Source organism: Calonectris borealis, chromosome 1 (assembly GCF_964195595.1).
Source record: "Calonectris borealis chromosome 1, bCalBor7.hap1.2, whole genome shotgun sequence".
Classification (NCBI taxonomy): domain Eukaryota; kingdom Metazoa; phylum Chordata; class Aves; order Procellariiformes; family Procellariidae; genus Calonectris; species Calonectris borealis.
The window spans coordinates 175,629,420-175,649,880 of record NC_134312.1 but is presented as its reverse complement, the minus strand read 5'-3'; positions in this window follow the sequence as shown (position 1 = coordinate 175,649,880).

The window sequence follows — 20,461 nt, the reverse complement described above, 5'->3', positions numbered from 1 at the left end:
GGGGCAGAGCAGTTTTTTTGGTCCACCTGGCAGCCGGAGCCGAGAGACAGGCAGAGGAACAGGCTAGATGGGCCGCCCTATCAATCAGCATTTATGTACCACAGGTCATCTGGCAAAAGAGCACGTTCCTGCCCTGTTTGCAGACCAGAGAAGGAACTGGAGAAAGCAGGAGAACCGTGTCTCTGCGGTATTGCTAGAGAGAAGAAGGTGATGAGCATTGAAGTGGAAGAAGGCAGGGATATCTGGGAGATGTCTTGTTGGCATGGGGACACTCAGGGTACTAAGATAAGACAGAGTTAGAAGTGTAGGGGGAACCAGGGATATAACGCCAAGGAAAGCACTGGGTTGAGCAGCAGGTGTAGAGGGAGTGGATAAACTGAACCCTTTAATGGCTTAGTTAAAGCATGTGCTGCTGTTAGGATTAATATCATTTTAACACATCTGATGTGTTGGAATCTTGGAGCAAACAATGAACATTGTCTGCAGACAAAAGTATTCTTTCCAGGAAAGTTGCTGTACTATCTTTCCAAGCAGAGGAAGTCATTTCTTCTTATCTTCTCCATCCAAATGCTGAATGGAACTACCTCTGATCAAAGGCAGGATCTGGATGAGGAATGGTGCAGTCAAATTTAGAAAAACTGAGACAACTAAGGCAATAGATAAATACAAGGGAAAAGCTGAGTCAAATAAAATGCTGAAGTATTCATGGAAGATAAATAATTGAAGAATAAAAATTGTACCTTGAGAAATTTGTTACAATATGGCAATTTGTACATCCAAAAATTCCCCTACTGCAAACTGGAGTATCCTTCATCTCACTTGTCAGGCTTCTTCTTACAGTCATTTTATTTAACTCTTCCCTGATAAGTTCAGTTCAGCATTTGTAAACAACACTCTGCAGAAAACTATCTTGTTGCATTGTAAAATAAGTATACCAGTCCAAAAATCACAAAGATAGTATTTTTTGTTTTCTTAATTGTAGATAGCAAAAACATTTTGCTAAAATATTCTGTACATAAGAGTAAAACCTATTATCATTCCTGATGCCTCTAACCTAGTGGAATTCATGTTTTATAAATGAAATGTTAGATTTTATTTCTTTATTGACTGGCAAAAACCACGTAAAACCCCAGAAGAATACCTACAGTACATCTTTTCTGACATGGGGCAATTGGCTGTTTCATTACAGGGGAATCAAACCAGATTTGACTTGATTCTTTATCACCTTCTTGTAAGGCAGAAATGGATCAATCTTTGGAAACCAGTACGGACGATAATTTAGGTGATAACTTGAAGAGAGCATATTTTAGTGTGTAAGGCCAGACAAAATCACGAAATTTTGCTTTAGAGCATTTAAAACTTAGTGAAAGGCACTGCTGTATAATCCTAAGCATTTAAAATCTAGGGACACTTTATCAATACTTGTAAAATAAATTTTTATAACATTTTATTTCATTATTACTTTTAAAGCACTTTATGGTGTGAGGGCTGGAAAATATTTAGTGTTGTATACAGGCCTGTTATCTGATGGCTAAATTCACATGCTTTTCATCCATGTTAGGTAAGAATGACAATATATCCCCAGAACCCCTTATTTAGGGTGACTGCTTCTCATCTATCTCTAGTTGACAAATCTAAACTGTTCAAGCAGGTTCCATCTGTAGTTAGTCAAGAGCAATAGGATTTCTGGATGGTGATTCAACACATGTGTTTTAGATGTATTTCTAAGGATGGAATGAAACCTGCTTTGGAGATCTTCCTTTCCCCTAATCCTTCCTAAGGTAGACTTACCTAATTTTATAATTAAGCTTGAAAATTGGACTGTATAGCTATCTTGAAACAGTTAGATTAAATGAGAAGTATCCCAGCTTTACTGATTTGTTTTTAATTACCTAACTGTATAAAGAAAATACATGGCAAAAATAAAGTGATATTTACTTTGTGCTGACTGATACAACACTCAGCAGTATACAAGTAAAATGTCATGTATCAACAGTTGGATTAGGCACATAAGCTTAATCATTATTAAAACATAATGAACTTTGCTAACAGGAATCTTAAGAAGTTCAGCAAAGGGAAATGCAAAGTCTTGCACTGGGGAGGAATAACACCATGCACCAGTACCAACTGGCTACCAGCTGGAAAGCAGTTTGGCAGAGAAGGATCTGGAGGTCTTGGTGGACACAAGCTGACCATTAGCCAGCAATATGCCCTCACAGTAAAGACCGAGAACATCCTGGGGCTGCATTAGGAAAAGCAGTGCTAGCAGGTTAAGGAAGGTGATTATTTCCTTCAGTTCAGCTCTGGTGAGAAACATCTGGAGTGCTGGGTCCAGTATAAGACAGATATGGACTTACTGGAGCAAGTCCAACACAGGGCCACAAAGATGATTGAGGGATTGGAGAATCTGACACACAATGGAGAAGCTGAGACAGCTGGGATCATTCAGCCAGGAGAAGAGAAGGCTCAGGGGGGATCTTATCAGTGTCTATAATAAATACTTGATGCGGGCGAGTAAAGAAGATGAAGCCAGTCTTTTCTCAGTGGTATCCAGTGAAAGGACAGGAGGCGATGGGCACCAACTGAAACATAGGAAATTCTGCTCAAACATAAGAAAAAAAAATTTTTACTGTGGGGTGGTCAAACACTGGAACAGGTTGCCCAGACAGGCTGTGGAGTCTCCATCCTTGGAGATATTGAAAACCTGTCTATACACAATCCTGAACACCCTGCTCTAGTTGACCCTGCTTGACCAGGATGGTTGGACTAGATGATCTCCAGAGGTGCCTTCTAACCTCAGCCATTCTGTGATTCTGTGTTATAAAACCTGAGGGTACTTATTCTCTTCACTGACACCCAAAGATGTGAACCAAGTCATAGCAAAAATGAGAAAGGAACAGCATGTCTCATTGAGTGGCCTGGTCTCTATACATGATAACCCAGGTGAAATCACACAGTCAGTGAACTTAAATAGAGCCGTTATTAAATATATATCTAACACATTATTATCAGAGTGCTTACTACGCCCCAAACAGTAAAGGAATAAAAATGGGGCCCATTAGATGAGCCTCTTCTACAAGGGATTTGGCAATAGCTCACTAAATAATGTTATTAACAAATACCAAATGCTTCAAAGCATAGGCTTTGTAATTCAATCATGCTAATGAAAGAAACTTAGCCTGAACTGGAAAATGTCATTAAATACAGGACAGGAAACAGTCAGGAATTCATCTAGTGCTTTCTTTTCCTCTGAGACAAGGTCAAGACCATACTTACCAGAAGTCTGTTTAATTTATTCTTAAAAATATCCAGGTAAGAGAACTCCAGAGCACCCATATGTAATCTGTTCCACATAGTTTCACTACCCTTATAGCTAGAAAGCTTTTTCCTGATACCCATCTTCACCTGGTCAATGAACAAGGAGAGCTGATCCTTTTTACAGTAATCTTGTATATTGGCAAACTATCATGATAGACATAACCACTCGGTAGTCGTCTTTTCTCTGTCTTAAAACAAACAAACAAACAAACCAACCACCCAACCATTTTCCCCTATGCAATATTTTTCACTAGAACTGTCATCAGGCAATCTTCTGGCAGTCTACGATATCCCAGGCATCATGACTTTCATATAGCAACAAGAAGGGGAGACAATAGAGAAATGACTGCTATGCCCCGGAAAGGACTGTAGATTCATTGGGATGCAATCTTAAGGACAGAATCAGCACAAGGTAATTGAAGAATGCGGGAAGAACAAATTGTACTTAAAGTAGTGGCAATTTTCAGGTAGTTTTTAGTGTGCACCTTGGCTTAATAACAGCATATGCAAGATCTAAAAACTGTCACAGTACTAAACCTTTCCTAGCTGTGGTGGGTTAAGGTCTTTACTACACCTTCTCTAATACCTAAGGTCATCCAAGATTTACCCCTGCCCAAATATGAAGTTTTCTTATCCTGGGGTGTTAAAACTAGCAGTAGCTGATATATTCAGGCCCTGTACATCTGTTCATTTTCAGTGCATTTAACAGAAGTCATGAATCCTATCTAAAATGAGCAAAACAAAAAAAAAAGAATGATGTGTCTTTTTTGGGAATACAGTATAGCATTAGAAGCAACAGTGGACTTCAATATTTAAAACATGGATTTTACAGTAAAGTTCTTAACAGGTAGATTCTTCAGTCTTTTATAAATTGAAAATTTTAATTTAAAAAGTAGAATGTAGGCATGACTTCTACATCTAAATTAGTACACATCTGAATACTTTGCTTCAAAAAACCTCAGGTATTTCCAGTATCTTTTTTTAACAAATCACAATACGAATGAAGTCAGCATTTTGCTAATTGTTGCAAAGAACACAAAGAGTAGAGTTATTTCTCATGATATTTTTCTGGTACCAGCAATCTCATATTCTCTCTGTCAGCATGAAAACCCTTGATGTGATATTGAATTAAGAGCTACCTTTTGACAGCCATCTTCATGTAATATTCAAACCCCTTTTCACCACCACAGGTACAGTACAAGCCTGAGATCTTTGTTTGAAGAAGATGGAGAAGTTGATTCATGCCTTTGTCATGTCTAGGTTGGGCTACTGCAATTTATTATTTTAGCTAAGTCAAGCTAAAATGCCTGCTTCAGCATCTCCAATTTTGTCAAAGCATCAATTGCTACAAATCTACCCCAACTCAATACTGTTTATCAACCCACTTCTTTAAGTGTTTCCATTTACTTCTAGTAAAATATCACATTTATTTTAAAGGAAAGCTTTCAGCTGGAGAACCATACTAGTCTTGCTAATTTGTGCGTTTATTTAATAGACTAAATTTTGAAAGGGGCTTTCAAGTATGTAGGCATAAGCATTCACACATGTAAGTAATAGAGTTTATGCTTGCAAAGCCCATTTTGACAAAAGAGATTTGCTTCAGAAAATTCTATCCCGTGTGTAGGTAAGTGCTAGATCCATCACATGCGTGCAGATATGACAATGTTTTTAAAATATATGAACAAATTTTTCCATAAGGAAAAAATTTTGAGTACACCCATGGAGTCAGGCCTTTCAGAATTTGGCCAAGATTTAAAGTAGATTTTAAGTAGATTTTTTAGGAAGGTACCATTGTTAAAGCAGCAATTTCAGGACAGTACTGTCACAGCTCACTTCCTGTTTTAGTGGTTTTGAGGGAAACAGTCTGGTAGTTTGTACACTGCCTCAATTGTTTTTTCTTCTCATTACCTTACTTAGCATAAATATCTAAAAACAGAAGTGGAAACTGCTAATCTAAACCAATTTTCTGCATGAAAACTGTAGATTTCTTCTCCTTATTTGTGCATATAATCTAATAAAGTGTTATTGAAATAGGTTGTTTCTTTTAAAAAGACAACTGACATTGATAAAAAGACTCCAGGTGATGGGGAATTTACAATATTCTTCACTAATCCATTGCAAAGCTGATTGCCCTCACTGTTATAAATGTGTATCTTGCATCTACTCTTTCAACTGAAATCCCCTGCGACTGCACGTTGGTTCAAGTAAGATGCCATGACTTGTGTAAGAGCTTAATACATCAATGACTGCTCCGAGTGCTGACAATACAAAATGAGTGAGCTTTCCCCAACCATCAGATCAGATACAATAATCTTGTTACAGAACATTTATGCTTAAATTTAAATTTATAAAGCATTGCACAGGATTTTAACCATGCTATTTCACTGACCATAATGGAAATTGTCTGACTGCATGCCCTACAAGCTGCTGATAAAATGTATGTGTTAGACACTAAGGGCGAGATATATGAAATGAATTGGGTGCTGCAGTGCTGGGATTTGTAATGCCTAAACTTTTAAGCTGCTTGACTTCCTCTCTGCTATCAAGGTCCTGGATTAGATGGCCAAGACTCAGTGGGAATAACAGTATAAATCAGTGGGAGCACATAGCTGCCTCACAGCAGCCAGTAAGTTCTGTAGGAACCCTCTTTATTCTAGCCACTATAAAGCTTTAGCTATTGCTAAAGAGGAAATACATTGAATTACATTTCTGGCCATGGTTTAGCAGCTTACTCTGCAATTAGAAAGCACTGAAGATGCCTTCTGTACTTCAAAATCATGTGTCCAGGAGGTGGAGATACTTATGCCCCTCTATGTGAGGGGATGAGGCAGAGGAAACACTTCAAGAGAATGCAGTAAGCGTAATGGCTCTCTTACACAAGGGCTCCTAAACCTCCTTTCCAGCATGTGTGAAACCAGCAATCAGTTGCTTCCTCTGCCTGAAATAATTATATTCCCCACCACCCAAAAGAGCAATCTAAGCACAGCAGACATCATCAAACTCTTTTCCGAACTGCACTGCAAAGTTGTGTATGGCCACCATTCTCCAAATACATTCCTTAAGCCAGGTCCCCAGCATGATGTTCCTGGCATCACCATTTTCTAACCCTCCATCCCCAAATAAAGATTTTAATCCCAAGTGCCACATGATCCTCAGCCTTTCACAGAATCACTAAATGGTTGAGGTTGGAAGAGGCCTCTGGAAGTTATCTGGTCCAACTCACCTGCTCAAGCTGGGCCACCTAGAGCCAGTTGCCCAGGACTATGTCCAGATGGCTTTTGAATATCTTCAAGGAGGGAGACTCTGCAGCCTCTCTGGGCACTCTGTGCCTGTTCTCAGTCACACTCACAGTAAAAAAGTGTTTCCTGATGTTCAGACAGAACCTCCTGTGTTTTAGTTTGTGCCCATTGCCTCTTGTCCTGTCACTGGGCACCACTGAAAAGAGCCTGGCTCCATCTTCTTTGCACCCTTCCTTCAAGTATATATACTTGATAAGATCCCCCTGAGTCTTCTCTTCTCCAGGCTGAACAGTCCCAGATCTCTCAGCCTTTCCTCATAGCCCTTCACCATCTTCATGGCCCTTTGCTGGACTCTCTCCACTGTGTCTTGTACTGAGGAGGCCAGAACTGGACACAGTACTTCAGGAGTGGCCTCACCAGTGCTGAGTAGAGGGGAAGGATCATCTCCCTTGACCTGCTGGCAACCTCCTAATGCAATGCAGGGTACCATTTGCCTTCTTTGTGGCAAGGGCACATTGCTGCTTCATGTTCAGCTTGGTGTCCACCAGGAGCCCCAGGTCCTTTTCTGCAAAGCTGCTTTCCAGGTGGGCAGTCCCCAGCACATATTGGTGCATTTCCACTCCCCTGTTGCCATACCTCCTATTTCTTAAACTCCTGCATCATGAACACGCAATATATGTCAGGTTCTTTGATCCTGGTTGCCTGAAGCTTTACTTCTGAACTGTATGGGTTACTGTTTGCAGGAAGGAGCCGCAGTACCAGAACATCTCAGAGCTAGGACCTCCTGTTCTGATGAGGTGAGGGGAAGTGGGGAAAAGAACTGGGACAGGGGTAAGGAGAGAAATACAAGAATAATAATCTAGCACATACAGCTGGATTGTAGGACAGGGAGACACAACTTATGCACTTCATATAATATGTCACTAGGACTACAAGTCACTGCATGCTCATATGTAAAAGACCTCACTGTTAAGTACAACGGTTCTTTTCAGTTTTATCTCCTTCATTTACTGGCCAATTTAATGCCAGATTATTCTATATAAAAGAATTTTCAAAATATGCTTCAAGAGTTATTTATGCATTTCATAGTAAATGGATTTTGTCTTAAAAAATCAAACATCCCTGAAGTATTCATCACCGTAGGGATCAAAAAATTATGTTTACTCTTTTCATCACAGTTGCCACTCACAAGAGCAACCTCTTCAAGAAAAGCCAGTGATCTGTACCCAAATGTATAATATAAACACAGGGGTGTAAGAGGATAGTTCAAGGTTTGAATCACACAGAGATAAACAACTGCAGTCCTGAGACAGAGACAGTTTCAAGTCCCTTGTCCCATGCCTCTAGTATCTTCTTTAGTATTGCAGATAAAACTTTAGTCACACAGTTAAATTATAATTCAAATGTGTGATCTAATTAGGAGGAGCCAGAGCAGAAGTTAGGAGATCTATTTCAAATTCCATCATTTCTTTCCAAGTGAACAAATCCCAAAATATGTTTGTGTCAGAATTAGAATTATCTATATCTATTTTTAGTAATAAAAGAGGTGTTACATGGTCAAGAATTTACTAATTATAAATTAGCAGGAAAGCAAGATATATCCTGACTGCATGATTTACATTTTGTGATAATCCTTTGAATGACTTCATTGTAATGTGTGTTTAACAAAAGAAGCATTCACAGTGCACTACAACGTACATAGTTATAGTTCATAACCTGCTGACATGAACTGAATAACACATATCTTATATAACGCTGGTCTAAAATATAATAGATGTGCTCTTGAAACATAAGTTTGCAGCCTGTTCTCTTAGACCCCTGGCTGGAGCCTAGAAGTTTATACACAAATCTCATCGTCACCTTATAGATCTTTGCTGTTACATGCAGAAACTTACCTTGTCCTTTCTGTTTTGCACCTAAGAAGAAAGGTTGAAATATGTTAACTTTTCTTGCTCTCATTGTGTCTGGGATGTGACATTCACCCTTGCAAGTAGGCAAGGGGATTCAGTTAATGTTTAGCTCTAGGTAATGTTACCAATTCTCTTACCATACATGGAAAAACCCTTCCTGTTGTTCACTCAAGATGTTGATGTGCTGATGACAGAGATGTACCTCCTGAGGTATGTGGATTTCCGAATAGCTGCATTTCTTCTTGCAGAGTCTTGAGATTCTAAAAAGTCCTCATGGGATATAGCAAAGGCAAAATTAAAGATTCCTGAAGTAACTCCTTAAAAGTATACAAGAAACTTAATAAATCATGTAGACTGCACTTTGGAACAACAATCTGTAACATATCTGGGGATGATGGATCTCAAACAGCACCTCCAAAACCTATCACTAAGCTCAGCTTTGTATTACATTGCACACCACTCTTTCTCCCTGGGGAAGAGGGAAAGGGAACTCTTTCTCCCTGTTTTTTAGTAATCTAACAAAGTATTTTTGTGTCTCTCAGCATTTAACATTCAATTTGTTAAATGTCACTGAAGAAAAATAAAATGAAAAAGACATCAGTTAATAATGTACTCTTTAATGTTTCATCATCCCATGACTCTGTGTTTTGCCATGTTGACCTAATTTACCATGACAGGAGCATGGTCCTTGTTTCAGAATATTCCAAGTGTAGAAATATGTAAATCTTAGTGAAAATTGTATGCTACCTTAGCAAACAGAGCCAGCTTCATTGACATTATTTTAACTAATCATAGTAAAGATATATCATTAAGAAGACATAACTATACTAAGTGGAACATGCTCGAGAAGTGGGCCCGTGTGAACCTCGTGAGGTTCAACAAAGCCAAGTGCAAGGTTCTGTACATGGGTCAGGGCAACCCCTGGTATCAATACAGGCTGGGGGATGAAGAGATTGAGAGCAGCCCTGCTGAGAAGGACTTGGGGGCACTGGTGGACGAAAAGCTGGGCATGAGCCAACAATGTGCGCTCGCAGCCCAGAAGGCCAACCATATCCTGGGCTGCATCAAAAGAAGTGTGGCCAGCAGGTCGAGGGAGGTGATTCTGTCCCTCTACTCCGCTCTGGTGAGACCCCCCCTGGAGTACTGCGTCCAGCTCTGGAGTCCTCAGCACAAGAAAGACATGGACCTCTTGGAGTGGGTCCAGAGGAGGGCTACGAAAATGATCAGGGGGGTGGAACACTTCTCCTATGAAGAAAGGCTGAGAGAGTGGGGGTTGTTCAGCCTGGAGAAGAGAAGACCTTGGGGAGACCTTATTGCGGCCTTTCGGTACTTAAAGGAGGCTTATAAGAAAGATGGCGGCAAACTTTTTAGCAAGGCCTGTTGTGACAGGACAAGGGGGAATGGTTTTAAACTAAAAGAGGGTAGATTTAGACTAGATATAAGGAAGAAATGTTTTACAATGAGGGTGGTGAAACACTGGCACAGGTTGCCCAGAGAGGTGATAGATGCCCCATCCCTGGAAACATTCAAGGTCAGGCTGGATGGGGCTCTGAGCAACCTGATCTAGTTGAAGATGTCTCTGCCCATGGCAGGGGGGTTGGAATAGATGACCTTTAAAGGTCCCTTCCAACCCAAACTATTCTATGATTCTCTGATTCTATTTAGGTACCTAACGTTTTAATTCTCCCAGTTAGGGGCTGATTCTTCCTCATGCGGCATCTTACATCAGACCTCAATTAGTATCTTCCCAGATTACGCAAAACTGAGCTGTAAATCCAAATTTTATTAGGACTCTCTGGCTTTAAATGAATCTCACAATATAAAACCTTCAACTGGAATAGGACAAGTAGGCTAGGAGGTTAAAGCAATAATATACCTTCCATGTATTGGTCATGTATTTAAATCCATCCATATCTGTTATCAGTGAAAATTCTCATGCGTTGAGAGCAGCGGTGGGCAGAAGTCCACATCACAAAACCATAAGTACAAGTGGTCTAATACCGTAGCACTTAAAGATCTTAAGTGATAAGATAAGAACTAAAAGGCTGATAGAATTAAGCTTCTCTTTCACCTTCAGGACAACCATCCCAAAACAAGATTGAGGCATTCTGGTATTATTGTGAGTAAGGTTCTATTTTCATACTTAATTATCCTGTGAATACAAAAGGGCCTATAGCAATCATTACTATTAGGCTCAAACTTACAAATGCAAGAATTCGGAAAACTGGAGGAGAAGGATGAGCAAAGTGGTGAAGATTTAGGTTAGATGTCAGACTGGAACATTCTGCTGAAATTATTGCAAAATACTTGCTGGCAGAGAGAATAGTAAATCTGGGCAACTACATTTATTGAAAGTATTCTCTATGTATTATTTATTTACAAATAATCACCTTCCAGATATTTAAGTATAAGAGAGACTCTGTTTTTCCCTAGAAACTTAATTAATTTACCTATCCCAGTATAACCCTTTTATCCAATTTATCTTCTTTTTTATTCTACAAGCTACCCGTAATTTCTGCTGTCACATTAATATATAGTGATTCCAGTGCACTTTATCAGGACAACTCTAAAATGAAAAAATGGAAGGAAATGCATAAACATTTACAAGGTCATCTGCCAGCATATCATTTCATGAGTGAAAGTATCTTATGAGATGTCTTTTAACCTTAAAAGACAAGGTCAGCATGAGTATCCTTTTTTTTGTTTATTCCTAGATGCATAGGTTTCATATGTACTACTTAGGATCTACCATTGCCATGGGATAATTATATTGAAAATTATTAGTGCCAAATGCAGCACCACAAAAAGCGTAAACTCAAATAAACATTTGATCTTTCGTGTTTGCAACCAGTTTCACACGTTCCTCCCTTATGATCCCAAATTAGTTTTGGCAACTCCCACTGATTACCATGTACTCTCACCTTCGAATATTTTATATTGATTCAGAAGAATGGATTAATTCCCATTAGCTGTGTTCTCAGAAGCTTGGAAATTACTTCGGAGACACTTTCTATAGTCTTCCTTTTTCTTCTGGTGCACACCTATGATGGAACTTAGCAGGAGTTTGAGCTAGGGATGTTCCCTGATCTGCTGATGTTCCAGAAACCTTTCACAGCGAAGAACATTTCCTGAGGGGACATAAAAAGCTTTGACCTAGCAGTGGAAACATAGACTTTATTCGAATCAAAGCAACTTTGCAAAAAATTGAACAGATGATTTCAAGAAACTTGTTTAAACTTTTCATATGCAGATAGGAGTACATTTCTAAATGTAAGGAAAAAAAAAATCCATTTCTTCCAACAAATATCAGAGGTGAGAAAACAGATAGCCAAAGTAGAGGAAAAATCCATGACAATTTATGAATTGTTTTCATCTACTTGGGTTCCTGCCTGTGACACTATTATCCTAAACATAACGTTAAGATGTAGCCTGCAGTGCAGTTATCTGCCTGTTCTAGATGATAAGGGGGCAGTGAAGGATGGCAATTTTCATCAGTGCCTTCTCAGTGTCAAACAAGATAATATCACTCCACTCAAAGAAACCTTAGACTAGATTCCAATTACAGACAATGGAGAGCACCAGGCACTTGTAGGATGCAAGTAATTATTTTAGATGTCTATTTTGGATGTGCTTAACCATATCCTGAAAATACATAGTACTCAACAGTGTATAGGGGCATCTAGACAATTAATTCACATGCGGACAATGTAGATGTACACATTTGGTCAAAGCCCATGCTATGATTACTTTGGTACATTTCTTTCATTTGGGAAAGTCAATGAGGAGCCTTATGAGTGACCAGTTCCACTGATATCTGTATTCCACAAGTCACTCAATCAGTTTGATGATTTATAATGCCAGATATTATGTTATCCAAATATCTGTTCCTTATCAGATAAGCTTCAGGCAATGCTGTGTCCTTCTGGCCAGTTGCCTTTTCTGCTGAAACATTAGATCAGATTTAAGTCTTTGCAAAGCTTTCACCAGATCTCTCTTTTCTAAGGGATATACGAGGACAGCACTGAAGCCCCTGTGCTCTGAGCATGCATTCAGTTAGACTATCACTGGCACCAGTTTCCTTCATTCAATGACAACATAGGGAACCACCAGGAAAGCTCATGCTATGGCATATCCAAAATATTGACAAGATGCAGCTCCCTATTTTCATTTTTTTAATTTACAATTTACAGTTAAACAATGAGCAGAGCAATGTGTGCATTGATGTTGTCATGGAAAAGAGGTGACAAGAAATTAAGAGCAATATTTAAAGAAAGTAAAAGTAAGAAAGAATTAATCACCTATCGCCACTCCTTGTAGAGACGAAGGTTTTCACCACAAGGCATGTCATTAGATTCCCAGCTACTTCAAGGATTATTCAGTATCACTTTCAGCCAAAGGAGGTCTTTTTTTACTCAACATTTTCACTTAAGATGTTCACATCTTAGCTCTTTAGGACTAATGTCTTCCTTTAGCAAACCAGGCCTTTGTCACTTCCAGGTTAAATCATGGTATATGGCACTACTCAGAACTACCCAAAAAGACACAATTTGGTGGGCCTACTTATTAAGTAATATCTGAGAGAACACATGAACCTTGGCTGCACTAGCTATAAAATGACCAGAACAAAGTTTGCAGTGATCACTTCGAACCATAAAACTGCAAATAGACGTGTTTCTGACAGTGCAAGATCCCTTGTCCCTCACTCTCTGATATCACCGTGGCAAATCTAACCTCAAGTGTTTGCACTTACATTACTGTGCCATTAGCAACAGCAATATTTTCTCATGGGAGTTCATCTGTATTTGCTTTTTTTTAAAGTGTTACTATGTTATCAGCTAACATCTCTAATTAATAGGATATTTGTAACACAGACTTTTTTCCCTCAGCCTATTCAATGCTACGCTACAGACCAGACTTTAACATGGCAAGAAACAAACTTCTGTTCTAGGCAAAGTTTATAATTGCTTTAATTAAAAGTGCAAATGCAGATATACCTTGAGATGTACTTTGCTCTGGGACCTTCTTTCTCTCTTGATTAGACTGGATCTTGTTATCTTCGACCATCTATTCTTCTAGGCTTTTTTAAATGGACTGCTCATGGAGCTGTGATGGTTTAGCAGGAAGTAACTAAAAGACATTCTTTTGACATTAAAAGTGTTCACAGGAATTCCGATTTTCAATACTTTTATATATATTCTGTAAGATATCATTTTAAAATTATGTGTTGCATTTGGAGAATGAGTATTTATATGGAAAACTCCTTAACATTTAAATAAATAAATAAGTGTATCATGTGAAAGCTAAGTAATTCCATATCTTGATATACTAGTTTCATGCTGTGGATGCAGTCCAGCTAGTGAACCAGTTGTAGTGTGATACCGTAATTACTATAATTCACAATTACCATTTTTAACTAAGGTAGTTTTTAAAATCTCTTTACAGCTATAAACAAAACATTGATATTTACCATGAAGTCTATTCATGTTACATTTCATCCCATCTTGTCCTGTCAATCAATGCCTAATGCAGTGTTAGTTTAATTATATACAATGTAATTATATTGTAAGTAGAAAGCTTCCTATTAAATATAACAATGCTTTAGAGATGGGTAGACTAAAGAAACAATGCTCTACAGAGTTGTGTACACTGATTCTTATCTAAACAAAGAGCTGAAATGTCATATGAAGATGGAGCACAATAAAAGTGATTGATATGTCATTTTTTGTGCTACTTAAGATATTGTATGCTATCTGACTACTTTACAATGCACTTTAAGTAGAAAAAAATTGTGTCATAATGCTGGTTGAAGATATATATTTCTGTTGTTGATTTAACCTGTTTAAATTACACAATTGTTTTTGAGGAAAGCTTATAATGCTTCTTAGATGAGTGACATGTTTTCTTTTTAGCTTTAGTACTTTACAGAAGAAAAGATGAAGCAGAGAGAACATCAAATCTAGGAAGCACGTGCATCAGCTATTATCAGTCACCTAGCTCATACTTGTCTCATTAACGTGGTTTCAGAAGGAGGTCAGACCTGTACCTGTATTATTCAGGTGACAACAGGAACATCAGCACTGATGCGTATCACTCACAGAAGTAAAACCTCTCTGCTTGGGCCATTGCTGCCCAGTCAGGACACCATCACGGTGAATAAATTGTTACACTTAGTCTCATAAGTGTACATAAAAAAGAACTGCCATCAGTGTACTTCCTTCAGATCCACAGAACAGATCTCCTCAGATGCGGACAAAGGAGGCATTTTGGAGAGAGAGAGGGAAAAACATGTATATATTCTCTAAGTGGATCCTACCATGTGGGAAGAAACCTACAAAGCTGGTGCCTTTCCAAAGCATGAAGTAGACAACGAACACAGTGGATCAACATCCCCAGGAGGTATTCAGTGCAGGCTGCAAAACCTAATTTAAGTATCAAAATATCAGTGTCTATATGCAAATTAAGTGCCTAAGTTCCCGTTACGTTCAGCTGAATGTCAATACAAGCAAGAGGGCTGTACATCTGACTAAATGTCATTAGCTACTTTGGGGTGATTTTAAGAGCTCTGCAGAATCTATTAATTGTATTGACTAGGTGGAAGCTTAGATACCTAACTCACATGTTGGTGCTTGCATTTAGAAACCTGAATTTAGATTTTTGGAATCCAAAGCTAAGCATCAGCCCTGGTCTGTGTTTCTAACTCTGGGAACAAATGATAATCCTGTGATCACAGGAATCAGAAGTATAGAGAAGCATTCCTGCTTGTTAGCTGTTCAGGATGAACTCAGTATATAAATGAAAACCATGAGATTTAAAACCCTGTAGCCAGGGACAGACCTGAGCACAATCAGTTACAGAATTTTGAGGGATCTCTTCTCAGAGTGCCATGATCTGGCCCATCTAATACTACTTTACTGAGTTAACACACAGCAGCAACTCTAATGTGTCTGTCAGTCATCTAGGTCTTGCCCCCTGCCATATGCAAAGTAGCTTGTTCTTCTTTAAAGAGAAAATAACCTCAAAAAGTCATATGTGCTGGGGCAACAAATGACCTGTACACAAACCATGACCATGAAGCAAGTGGACCAGTGTGACTTGTTCCTGCGTGCAGTAGTAACTCACTCCTCCCAGACTTGTTCTTCTGTACCCTCTGAGGAAACTGAGCCTATACTGGGTCTAGTGCTGTTGTGTGAGGATGCAAGACAGACCACAAAAGCTAAAAGGGCAAGAAAAGAAGGTTGTGGAGATGGAAATATGTGATATCAATTTCACTTGGGAAGACTTGGGAGGCTTCTACAGTTGAAAGACAAGTAAAGCTGGTTTTTAATTTCTTAAAAATAATTTAGGACTACCCCTCTGAATCTTTCTTGAGATTCTTTCTGGCCATCTCTAGCAGAGGCCAAAGTCAAATTACTTCTGAGTTTTGAAAAGGCTAAATTTGACTCAGTTTATTATCAGTCTTAGAACATTTCTTTTTTCTATCACATACTTTCCCCAAAATCTTTAAAATGGTGTTCAGTTTACCTGGGAATTTTCAGGTTTTTCCTTTTTTTTTTAAACATAGGAATACTTGGGGGTTTATTGTCAGATATCTTCATATCTATGGTATATTTGACATACAGACTGAGAGAGCTGGGACTGTTCAGCCTGGAGAGGAGAAGGTTTGGGGGATCTTACCAATGTGTGTAATAAATATCTGATAGGGGTGAGTAAAGAAGATGGAGCCAGACTCTTCCCAGTGGTATCCAGTGAAAAGACAAGAGGTAAATGACACCAACTGAAATGCAGGAAAATCCACACAAACTCAAGAAAAAACTTTTTTACTGTGAGGGAGGTCAAACACTGGAGCGGGTTGCCCAGAGAGACTGTAGAGTCTCCGTCCTTGGAAATATTGAAAACCTGACTGGATACAGCCCTGAGCAACCTGCTTCAGCTGACCCTGCCATGAGCAGAGTTGGACTAGACAATCTCCAGAGGTGCCTTCCAACCTCAGCCATTTTGTGATCTTGAGATTTCTCAGTTCCATACGCCTGGTCAGCAGAAGGTTATGAAGCAATAAAATATTTTGAATAACTCAACCTTCTGAAAACTTTGGAATCATTATTGTTTCCACATATTACACAAGACTATTTAGAAATTTGCATTACATCAGAAGTTTAGCATAAGCACAGCAACATTTAACCTTGATAAGCACAAATCAAAGTTTAAAACACTGGTGAGTTTCATATTCATTGTCCCTTTTTGTTTATCTCTTCAAGCTTTAATTTCTTAGTTCTTTTATATATTCTTGTCATTAAATTTCAAAGAGCATGTTCAAGATGAGAAACTGGATTCCTCTGTATGTGTCACAATTGCCAGCTGATAGCCAGTTACTAGTAACCTTCATCTACAAGTTCAATGGACTTCACCCACGTACAAAGCACACTCAGAAAGCTGATCCTATAACCCAGACACGAACAGCTCTGAGCATCAGCTGGGGTGCACTCCCTGGTCTCCACTCTCATTTATATCCCCAGCTCTCTGCTTCCTTTGAGGGTATGCAGCATCTCTTGGAGATGCACCTTGGTGGCCTTGAAGTAAGTCCCCAGGCAGTAGTTTTACCCCGTTGAGCCATAACTGATTGTGCCCCTTTCAGCTGCACAAAACGTGGCTTATGTTGAAGTCACTCACTGAATATATTGAAGCACTGCTTTGAAAATATATGCCTGTATTTTCAAAGTGAGGTGAATTTCCATGTACAGCTGAAGCAAGATTTAGAGGAGATCAATGAAACCTCTCTCAGCTGATACAAAAAAAGATTGTGTAGACTTTAGAATAATCAAAGAGTTAATCTAATTTCATTCCTACATGGCTAAAACTCACTGGTAGGCTTTTATTATGTTAATTTTCCAAACTTGCAAAGCAAGTAAACTGAAAGTAACCGAAGGGGCTGTTTGGTAGAGACAGAAATGAACTGTGTCTTTTGAAGTGTTCCAGAGAAAATGTGTTCAGAATATTTAAGTCTCAAGTGAGTTACCAAAGGTTATTCATTCACAAGTGAGATAAATTTATACCTGTCAAATTGTCTGGATCCTCTTTGTGATCACTAGGGCCTCAAATAATTTATTTTTTTCCCCAGTGAAAGTTCAATATTTTCACGTATCCAAACTTAGTAGCATTTCCTGTGTCTGAAAGTAAATTAATTCATTTTCCTTTCATCTCACTTTCCAATTTTACCAGACTAGTGTGAAGAAAAAAAAAAATCCAGGTTGGCTGATATAAATTGTTTTTAAATACAATTTCACAGTGCAAACAGCCTGCAACCTCCTTACAACAGATACTACATTTGTAAACAGAGTCTTTTTACTAAAATCCTATGGCTGTCAGTGATTTAAAATGGGTGTGTAAAATATTATTTCAAACTAATTCAAGACCTGCTTAGCCCTTGAACATTCTTCCATTGCTTAAGCTCTCGTAAGTGCAAGAGAAGGGTATATGAACCCCAAAACTTTCCTTCTTCTCCACTTTGATACTTGATCCAAAAGGAATTATTATATGCAGCTTAAACTCGCCTTATTGTAGTAACATGAATCACTGTTTCCATGAAAGTGTGGATTTGATATCAGCCCTGTGGATTGATGAAAATTCAGTGGAGCAGGGTTAAAAAGGGAGCTGAGGAGTCAGCAAGAATAGCAGAAACCTTACATTTTCAAAGAAAAAAGAGATGGTCAGGGCAAGCAACAGAGAAACAGTTTGCTCATGAAGCTAGAACAGCAAAAATGGTGGACAGAAGCACCTACCAGGAGTTGCATTACTGAGAGACACAAAAAGAGACAGAGACTGATACTGTGGACTTTTCCTATATTTTCCTAACTCTTCTTTTTACTAACTGCACATAATAGCGATTTAGATTGTAACTGGGTTCAAGGTCATGGTCACTGCATAACCAAGTTTTTGTAAAAGAATATTTATTTTTTACATTTCTGACTGCATGGCTTAAATTTATTTATTTTCACAAAGAAAGAAAAGGAGGAAATAAGTCCCATATATCTTTCACATGCTTTATGCTAACTAGGTTGACATTAAAAAAACAGAATATATTTTCTCAAATAATAATTCTATTTTATATATTTGTATTCTGTACTTTTTACCTTTTCTGTTTTTGTTAGTGAAGTGTTCTATTTCACAGCATTTATGTCCTACTTTTTACTGCATTTGGCATCTCATTGCAATGAAATAAGATGGAATTTTGAATAAGGTAGTGGGACAAAATTTGGAAAACCTCTGTATACTTTCTCCTGCTTAGATAAGCAGTTTCAGAATTCTTACTTCTCCATATAGTATCATTAGATCTCACAGATAGTAAAATACCTTCGAGAATATATCTGTCATTCTATTCAATTTACATCTTTCTGGATAAACCTGTAAATTCTCCCATTCAGTCACACTGATGTGGTTGACAACTTTTTTCTGAAAATCCATGTATAATTTTTATTTCAAAATCTATGCACTACTCCTCAAACCACACTTAGGGTACGTTGGTTCTAAAACATGCAGCTAACATGTTATCTATTGTTTTGATGATGTCTGAATTATGATGGGGAATAACTATTGGAGGAGAGTTAAAACAATGAAATATTCAATCAAAGCAAAAATGAAATATTCAGTCTCCTAAGAAGAAAAGATTGAAGTATTCCATGCTTGTACCTTGAATAAGACTATATTGCTCCTTTGGATAACATTTTTTATATTTACATATGTAGGTTAAAATGTGCATACAAATGAAATATAAAGAAGTAACTATATTATTACTACTACAAAGGAACATCTTCTTTATTTGACCTTTTATGATAATAGAAAATTATTATATATATAGAAAACTACAAAAAAAATTATTTTCTGGGTTTCTGATAGTACTAATAGTGTGCTATTTAAACTATTGTAATCCATGACTGTAAAATTTACAAAGCTGACATACTTTTATCCTTCTAAGAGGAGAATCTGGCCCAATGGGGTCAGAGAAGAATGTAGCAGCATATGTATATTGTACAAATACAAATAAAATAGATCACAAGGTACTCAGAAAATGACAATTCAATTCTTAAAGGGCTTAGACTTCCAACCCCTTTAGAAATTATTAAATGAAGAATAACAAAAAAACAACCCCCCATTATTATCCAAGCACAAGTGGTATAAGATCATTTATCTTGATGGATGTCACCTTAGAGCACATATTATCCCTATCTCTCAAAGTGTTTTTTCCCCCTTATTTCATCTCTGACATTCATTGTAAATTTAATGATCCACATACGATTTGCTGGTGTCTCAGTCTGGTGTTTTGAATCATGAAACTAGTGCTAAATTTATGGCACTGCAGTACCACTTAGTGAATCATTAAGCAGTACAGTGATTTTAATGATTTGGATCATACTGGACCTCATCACTGTATAATGAGGTTCCATTTAGTGTAAATTTTATGTAAAAATTCAATTTGCAAACCAACAACATGAAACTACAACATTTTTTCTAACCTGACATTGTATTTATTTATCATGATTTCCACCACTGTTTCACATGGGGAAAGAAAATGTTACCTCACTACAAAAATAAGTTTTTACAGTCCTTGCACCACTGAAAAATATGTATTTTCGGATTGGTAGTTTTGTAGAAAACTATTCTTAAACATAAACCTCTAGAGGGCTCAGATATTGTTATTAAAGCATGTTGAATTAGATTGTGGTATTACTGATCTGGCTAAGCACTTAGAGAAGGGACCATTCAAAGGGCTCCCAAACCCTTCTCTGCTGTCTGAGAGGATCCACCAGCACAGAGGGGAACATTCATTACTGCCCGGCTCAATAGCATTGGGTCACCCCATTGCTGTTTCCATTATAAACCCTGTTAATCAAACTGAAGGCTTTCTGTGCTGAATGTTTATACCTCGCTTCTCTTAAATACACTGAAGGAACTGAATAGATAGATATATGTTACCAACCCAAACACAAATTCCCCACTTTG